Source organism: Balaenoptera physalus, assembly GCF_965194825.1.
Source record: "Balaenoptera physalus genome assembly, chromosome: 2".
Lineage (NCBI taxonomy): Eukaryota > Metazoa > Chordata > Mammalia > Artiodactyla > Balaenopteridae > Balaenoptera > Balaenoptera physalus.
Window position 1 is genome coordinate 96,109,317 of NC_138883.1, and position 9,244 is coordinate 96,118,560.

The window sequence follows — 9,244 nt, forward strand, 5'->3', positions numbered from 1 at the left end:
AGCTAATTTGAAACCCTTGTTTTATGCATCACCCCACCTCACCTTTCCCGTTAAGCAGCCATAGTGTGTTTTCTAAACGTGTGACTCTGTTCTGTTTTGTAATTCAGTTCAAGGGTAGCGGTTTTTACATTCCCTCTATAAGTGATATCTTATGATAAGTGTCTTTTTCTGTGTGACTTATTTCACTTAGAATCGTTATACCTAAATCCACTCATCACGCTGCTACTAGCCTTATGACTTTGATTACATGGCTGAGTGATATTCCATTGTACATAAGGACCACAATTTCTTTATCGATTTTTCTCTTTCCTGGGATATTTAAGGTGTAACGAAGTAGAGGTTCTTGTCAACAGAGCAGCCCTAAACGTTGGTGTGCCTGTGTCTTGCTGATTTTTAGTTTTACCAATTTATACGCCCATGAGTGGAAGTGCCCTATGCTCTGTAAGCTGAGTTTTTTAGATGTTTCAGGACACACCGTACACTTCTCCAGAGTGGCTGTTGGCAATTTACATCCCGCCCATCAGCGTAGCAAGGCTCCCGTTTCTCCATGGCCGGTCCTGCATTTCTGGTTTTGACACTTTATTCATCATGGCCCTTTTGACCGATGGGACGCGAGACTTCTTTGTAGCGCTGATTTGCCTTTCCAGGTTGCTTGGTTGGCCAAAAAGGGCGTATGCGTTTTTGCCTGAATATATTCAGGAAAAAACGCATACGCCCTTTTTGGCCAAGGGCATCATTGTCGAGGTTTTGCCACTTTTCCTATGCTTTAAAGGCGATTCGAATCTCCCTCCTGAAATCTGTTTCCTGCAATTCTGCCTTGCTTTCAAATCCTCTTCGTTGCCTTCCCTCAATATATTTTTGGACGAGAGTGATCATTTATAAGTCTGCAGGTTTGTGAATTGCAGTGCCCCTGAGCTCCATTTTTCAACTCGCTTTCTTGGGAGCTGGCCGCAAAAGCGCAGGATTGCTTCAGGCCCTATCCTGGTCCCCGGCGGCAGGCTGAGCCTGTACTTAATTCTTCTTCCTGATGGGAAAATAGAGTTACCTGTGCCTGTACCAACACCTAGAGCTAGTCTCTCATTGTTTCCCCCTCCTCCAGTTCATCCTCAGGACAAATTGCCCCCTGTACGGAACAGGAGGTTAAAGGTGCTGATTCTCCAAGGAGGGAGATTGCTAGTAAAGCGGCTGGAATGGCGAACCTGAGCACAAGGACATGAAAATGAGGTGCGTTTTAGAAACCTTTCCCGATCACACGGTGTACCGTGTTCTGGGTTTCTCATGCATGTTTTCGATGTAGGAAGATGCCCTTGAACCTGGAGATTTGGGACCCATGGGATGGGTACCATGCAGTATTACTTTAAAGGGTCTGCGTTTGCTCACCCAACCTCACCAAACCTCTCAGCCCCAAGAGTGTCCACCCTTATGTCTCAATCAGCTGTGGGTCTAGATATGGTCAATCCAGGTGGCATCACAGCCCCTGAACGAATTTTGTAAGAATTTCTCTCTCTTTCACTGTCTTTGTTTCACAGGTTTTTAAAAGTAATTGATTTTTATAATGGGGTTTAGTTGCTTTTCACTGCTGTGTTTATTCCACTTTACACCCACTTGACTCACTTACAGAGAGATATCAATACATAGGTTTTAAGATTCTTACTAGTCAGATATATTCTTGGGCCGTGAATAGGGGGTGTTGAGTCCCATTCACTGAGCAAGGAGTAGGTCTTGTCTATTACATATTGGGTTTATAGAACGGTATCTGAGCTAATTTGAAACCCTTGTTTTATGCATCACCCCACCTCACCTTTCCCGTTAAGCAGCCATAGAGTGTTTTCTAAACGTGTGAATCTGTTCTGTTCTGTAATTCAGTTCAAGGGTAGCGGTTTTTACATTCCCTCTATAAGTGATATCTTATGATAAGTGTCTTTTTCTGTGTGACTTATTTCACTTAGAATCGTCGTACCTAAACCCACTCATCATGCTGCTACTAGCCTTATGACTTTGATTTCATGGCTGAGTGATATTCCATTGTACATAAGGACCACAACTTCTTTATCCATTTTTCTCTTTCCTGACATATTTAAGGTGTAACGAAGTGCAGGTTCTTGTCAACAGAGCAGCCCTAAACGTTGGTGTGCCTGTGTCTTGCTGATTTTTAGTTTTCCCAATTTATACGCCCATGAGTGGAAGTGCCCTATGGTCTCTAAGCTGAGTTTTTTAGGTGTTTCAGGACACACCGTACACTTCTCCAGAGTGGCTGTTGGCAATTTACATCCCGCCCATCAGCGTAGCAAGGCTCCCGTTTCTCCATGGCCTGTCCTGCATTTCTGGTTTTGACACTTTATTCAGCATGGCCCTTTTGACCGATGGGAAGCGAGACTTCTTTGTAGCGCTGATTTGCCTTTCCAGGTTGCTTGGCTGGCCAAAAAGGGCGTATGCGTTTTTTCATGAATATATTCAGGAAAAAACGCATACGCCCTTTTTGGCCAAGGGCATCATTGTCGAGGTTTTGCTGCTTTTCCTGTGCCTTAAAGGCGATTCGAATCTCCCTCCTGAAATCTGTTTCCTGCAATTCTGCCTTTCTTTCAAATCCTCTTCGTTGCCTTCCCTCAATATATTTGTGGACGAGAGTGATCATTTATAAGTCTGCAGGTTTGTGAATTGCAGTGCCCCTGAGCTCCGTTTTTCAACTCGCTTTCTTGGGAGCTGGCCGCAAAAGCGCAGGATTGCTTCAGGCCATATTCTGGTCCCGGTCGGCAGGCTGAGACTGTGCTTAATTCTTCTTCCTGATGGGAAAATAGAGTGACCTGTGCCTGTCCCAACACCTAAAGCTAGTCTCTCATTGGTTCCCCCTCTTCCCGTTCATCCTCAAACAAATTGCAACCTGTACGGAAGAGGAGGTTAAAGGTGCTGATTCTCCAAGGAGGGAGATTGCTAGTAAAGCGGCTGGAATGGCGAACCTGAGCACAAGGAGATGAGAAATGAGGTACGTTTTAGAAACCTTTCCCGATCACACGGTGTAGCATCATCTGGGTTTCTCATGCATGTTTTCGATGTAGGAAGATTCCCTTGAACCTGGAGATTTGGGACCCATGGGATGGGTACCACGCAGTATTACTTTAAAGGGTCTGCGTTTCCTCACCCAACCTCACCAAACCTCTCAGCCCCAAGAGTGTCCACCCTTATGTGTCAATCAGCTGTGGGTCTAGATATGGTCAATCCAGGTAGCTTCACAGCCCCTGAACGAATTTTGTAAGAATTTCTATTTCACTGTCTTTGTTTCACAAGTTTTTAAAAGTAATTGATTTTTATAATGGGGTTTAGGTGATTTTCACTGCTGTGTTTATGCCACTTTCCACCCACTTGACTCACTTACAGAGAGATATCAATACTTAGGTTTTAAGATTCTTACTAGTCAGATATATTCTTGGGCCGTGAATAGGGGGTGTTGAGTCCAATTCACTGAGCAAGGAGTAGGTCTTGTCTATTACATATTGCGTTTATGGAACGGTATCTGAGCTAATTTGAAACCCTTGTTTTATGCATCACCCCACCTCACCTTTCCCGTTAAACAGCCATAGTGTGTTTTCTAAACGTGTGACTCTGTTCTGTTTTGTAATTCAGTTCAAGGGTAGCGGTTTTTACATTCCCTCTATCAGTGATATCTTATGATAAGTGTCCTTTTCTGTGTGACTTATTTCACTTAGAATCGTCGTACCTAAATCCACTCATCATGCTGCTACTAGCCTTATGACGTTGATTTCATGGCTGAGTGATATTCCATTTTACATAAAGACCACAACTTCTTTATCCATTTTTCTCTTTCCTGAGATATTTAAGGTGTAACGAAGTGTACGTTCTTGTCAACAGAGCAGCCCTAAACGTTGGTGTGCCTGTGTCCTGCTGATTTTTAGTTTTCTCAATTTATACGCCCATGAGTGGAAGTGCCCTACGCTCTCTAAGCTGAGTTTTTTAGATGTTTCAGGACACACCGTACACTTCTCCAGAGTGGCTGTTGGCAATTTACATCCCGCCCATCATCGTAGCAATGTTCCCGTTTCTCCATGGCCGGTCCTGCATTTCTGATTTTGATACTTTATTCAGCCTGGCCCTTTTGACCGATGGGAAGCGAGACTGCTTTGTAGCGCTGATTTGCCTTTCCAGTTTGCTTGGTTGGCCAAAAAGGGCGTATGCGTTTTTTCCTGAATATATTCAGGAAAAAACGCATACGCCCTTTTTGGCCAAGGGCATCATTGTCGAGGTTTTGCCGCTTTTCCTGTGCTTTAAAGGCGATTCGAATCTCCCTCCTGAAATCTGTTTCCTGCAATTCTGCCTTGCTTTCAAATCCTCTTCGTTGCCTTCCCTCAATATATTTGTGGACGAGAGTGATCATTTATAAGTCTGCAGGTTTGTGAATTGCAGTGTCCCTGAGCTCCATTTTTCAACTCGCTTTCTTGGGAGCTGGCGGCAAAAGCGCAGGATTGCTTCAGGCTCTATTCTGGTCCCGGGCGGGAGGCTGAGCCTGTACTTAATTCTTCTTCCTGATGGGAAAATAGAGTTACCTGTGCCTGTCCCAACACCTAGAGCTAGTCTCTCATTGGTTCCCCCTCTTCCCGTTCATCCTCAGGACAAATTGCAACCTGTACGGAACAGCAGGTTAAAGGTGCTGATTTTCCAAGGAGGGAGATTGCTAGTAAAGCGGCTGGAATGGCGAACCCGAGCACAAGGACATGAGAAATGAGGTGCGTTTTAGAAACCTTTCCCGATCACACGGTGTACCATCTTCTGGGTTTCTCATGCATGTTTTCGATGTAGGAAGATGCCCTTGAACCTGGAGATTTGGGACCCATGGGATGGGTACCACGCAGTATTACTTTAAAGGGTCTGCGTTTGCTATCCCAACCTCACCAAACCTCTCAGCCCCAAGAGTGTCCACCCTTATGTCTCAATCAGCTGTGGGTCTAGATATGGTCAATCCAGGTAGCATCACAGCCCCTGAACGAATTTTGTAAGAATTTCTCTCTCTTTCACAGTCTTTGTTTCACGCGTTTTTAAAAGTAATTGATTTTTATAATGGGGTTTAGCTGCTTTTCACTGCTGTGTTTATGCCACTTTACACCCACTTGACTCACTTACAGAGAGATATCAATACATAGGTTTTAAGATTCTTACTAGTCAGATATATTCTTGGGCGGTGAATAGGGTGTGTTGAGTCCAATTCACTGAGCAAGGAGTAGGTCTTGTCTATTACATATTGGGTTTATGGAACGGTATCTGAGCTAATTTGAAACCCTTGTTTTATGCATCACCCCACCTCACCTTTCCCGTTAAGCAGCCATAGTGTGTTTTCTAAACGTGTGACTCTGTTCTGTTTTGTAATTCAGTTCAAGGGTAGCGGTTTTTACATTCCCTCTATAAGTGATATCTTATGATAAGTGTCTTTTTCTGTGTGACTTATTTCACTTAGAATCGTCGTACCTAAATCCACTCATCATGCTGCTACTAGCCTTATGACGTTGATTTCATGGCTGAGTGATATTCCATTGTACATAAAGACCACAACTTCTTTATCCATTTTTCTCTTTCCTGAGATATTTAAGGTGTAACGAAGTGGAGGTTCTTGTCAACAGAGCAGCCCTAAACGTTGGTGTGCCTGTGTCTTGATGATTTTTAGTTTTCCCAATTTATACGCCCATGAGTGGAAGTGCCCTATGGTCTCTAAGCTGAGTTTTTTAGATGTTTCAGGACACACCGTACACTTCTCCAGAGTGGCTGTTGGCAATTTACATCCCGCCCATCAGCGTAGCAAGGCTCCCGTTTCTCCATGGCCGGTCCTGCATTTCTGGTTTTGACACTTTATTCAGCCTGTCCCTTTTGACCGATGGGAAGCGAGACTTCTTTTTAGCGCTGATTTGCCTTTCCAGTTTGCTTGGTTGGCCAAAAATGGCGTATGCGTTTTTTCCTGAATATATTCAGGAAAAAACGCATACGCCCTTTTTGGCCAAGGGCATCATTGTCGAGGTTTTGCCGCTTTTCGTGTGCCATAAAGGCGATTCGAATCTCCCTCCTGAAATCTGTTTCCTGCAATTCTGCCTTGCTTTCAAATCCTCTTCGTTGCCTTCCCTCAATATATTTATGGACGAGAGTGATCATTTATAAGTCTGCAGCTTTGTGAATTCCAGTGCCCCTGAGCTCCATTTTTCAACTCGCTTTCTGGGGAGCTGGCCGTAAAAGCGCAGGATTGCTTCAGGCCCTATTCTGGTCCCAGGCGGCAGGCTGAGCCTGTGCTTAATTCTTCTTCCTGATGGGAAAATAGAGTGACCTGTGCCTGTCCCAACACCTAGAGCTAGTCTCTCATTGGTTCCCCCTCTTCCCGTTCATCCTCAGAACAAATTGCAACCTGTACGGAAGAGGAGGTTAAAGGTGCTGATTCTCCAAGGAGGGAGATTGCTAGTAAAGCGGCTGGAATGGCGAACCCGAGCACAAGGAGATGAGAAATGAGGTGCGTTTTAGAAACCTTTCCCGATCACACAGTGTAGCATCATCTGGGTTTCTCATGCATGTTTTCGCTGTAGGAAGATGCCCTTGAACATGGAGATTTGGGACCCATGGGATGGGTACCACGCAGTATTACTTTAAAGGGTCTGCGTTTGCTCACCCAACCTCACCAAACCTCTCAGCCCCAAGAGTGTCCACCCTTATGTCTCAATCAGCTGTGGGTCTAGATATGGTCAATCCAGGTAGCATCACAGCCCCTGAACGAATTTTGTAAGAATTTCTCTCTCTTTCACAGTCTTTGTTTCACGCGTTTTTAAAAGTAATTGATTTTTATAATGGGGTTTAGCTGCTTTTCACTGCTGTGTTTATGCCACTTTACACCCACTTGACTCACTTACAGAGAGATATCAATACATAGGTTTTAAGATTCTTACTAGTCAGATATATTCTTGGGCGGTGAATAGGGTGTGTTGAGTCCAATTCACTGAGCAAGGAGTAGGTCTTGTCTATTACATATTGGGTTTATGGAACGGTATCTGAGCTAATTTGAAACCCTTGTTTTATGCATCACCCCACCTCACATTTCCCGTTAAACAGCCATAGTGTGTTTTCTAAACGTGTGACTCTGTTCTGTTTTGTAATTCAGTTCAAGGGTAGCGGTTATAACATTCCCTCTATAAGTGATATCTTATGATAAGTGTCTTTTTCTGTGTGACTTATTTCACTTAGAATCGTCGTACCTAAATCCACTCATCATGCTGCTACTAGCCTTATGACGTTGATTTCATGGCTGAGTGATATTCCATTGTACATAAAGACCACAACTTCTTTATCCATTTTTCTCTTTCCTGAGATATTTAAGGTGTAACGAAGTGGAGGTTCTTGTCAACAGAGCAGCCCTAAACGTTGGTGTGCCTGTGTCTTGATGATTTTTAGTTTTCCCAATTTATACGCCCATGAGTAGAAGTGCCCTATGCTCTCTAAGCTGAGTTTTTTAGGTGTTTCAGGACACACCGTACACTTCTCCAGAGTGGCTGTTGGCAATTTACATCCCGCCCATCAGCGTAGCAAGGCTCCCGTTTCTCCATGGCCGGTCCTGAATTTCTGGTTTTGACACTTTAACAGCATGGCCCTTTTGACCGATGGGAAGCGAGACTTCTTTGTATCGCTGATTTGCCTTTCCAGGTTGCTTGGTTGGCCAAAAAGGGCGTATGCGTTTTTTCCTGAATATATTCAGGAAAAAACGCATACGCCCTTTTTGGCCAAGGGCATCATTGTCGAGGTTTTGCCGCTTTTCCTGTGCTTTAAAGGCGATTCGAATCTCCCTCCTGAAATCTGTTTCCTGCAATTCTGCCTTGCTTTCAAATCCTCTTCGTTGCCTTCCCTCAATATATTTGTGGACGAGAGTGATCATTTATAAGTCTGCAGGTTTGGGAATTGCAGTGCCCCTGAGCTCCATTTTTCAACTCGCTTTCTTGGGAGCTCGCCGCAAAAGCGCAGGATTGCTTCAGGCCCTATTCTGGTCCCGGGCGGGAGGCTGAGCCTGTGCTTAATTCTTCTTCCTGATGGGAAAATAGAGTTACCTGTGCCTGTACCAACACCTAGAGCTAGTCTCTCGTTGGTTCCCCCTCTTCCCGTTCATCCTCAGGACAAATTGCCCCCTGTACGGAACAGGAGGTTAAAGGTGCTGATTTTCCAAGGAGGGAGATTGCTAGTAAAGCGGCTGGAATGGCGAACCCGAGCACAAGGAGATGAGAAATGAGGTGCGTTTTAGAAACCTTTCCCGATCACACGGTGTACCATCTTCTGGGTTTCTCATGCATGTTTTCGATGAAGGAAGATGCCCTTGAATCTGGAGATTTGGGACCCATGGGATGGGTACCACGCAGTATTACTTTAACGGGTCTGCGTTTGCTCACCCAACCTCACCAAAACTCTCAGCCCCAATAGTGTCCACCCTTATGTCTCAATCAGCTGTGTGTCTAGATATGGACAATCCAGGTGTTATCACAGCCCCTGAAGGAATTTTATATGAATTTCTCTCTCTTTCACTGTCTTTGTTTCGCAGGTTTTTAAAAGTAATTGATTTTTATAATGGGGTGTAGCTGCTTTTGACTGCTGTGTTTATGGCACTTTACACTCACTTGACTCACTTACAGAGAGATATCAATACATAGGTTTTAAGATTTTTACTAGTCAGATATATTCTTGGGCCGTGAATAGGGGGTGTTGAGTCCAATTCACTGAGCAAGGAGTAGGTCTTGTCTATTACATATTGGGTTTATGGAACGGTATCTGAGCTAATTTGAAACCCTTGTTTTATGCATCACCCCACCTCACCTTTCCCGTTAAGCAGCCATAGTGTGTTTTCTAAACGTGTGACTGTGTTCTGTTTTGTAATTCAGTTCAAGTGTAGCGGTTTTTACATTCCCTCTATAAGTGATATCTTATGATAAGTGTCTTTTTCTGTGTGACTTATTTCACTTAGAATCGTCGTACCTAAACCCACTCATCATGCTGCTACTAGCCTTAGACGTTGATTTCATGGCTGAGTGATATTCCATTGTACATAAGGACCACAACTTCTTTATCCATTTTTCTCTTTCCTGAGATATTTAAGGTGTAACGAAGTGGAGGTTCTTGTCAACAGAGCAGCCCTAAACGTTGGGGTGCCTGTGTCTTGCTGATTTTAATTTCCCCAATTTATACGCCCATGAGTGGAAGTGCCCTATGCTCTCTAAGCTTAGTT

General features: G+C 44.2%; 1 long non-coding RNA gene across 1 annotated transcript; it reads left to right on the plus strand.

Annotated features, from left to right (window-relative positions):
• The first annotated feature begins 4,829 nt into the window (after positions 1-4,829).
• On the plus strand, positions 4,830-8,985 carry LOC309654746. The gene is made up of 2 exons (XR_014260431.1): positions 4,830-4,925; positions 8,446-8,985. It is a non-coding gene; the product is annotated as an uncharacterized lncRNA (long non-coding RNA).
• The last annotated feature ends 259 nt before the right edge of the window (positions 8,986-9,244 follow it).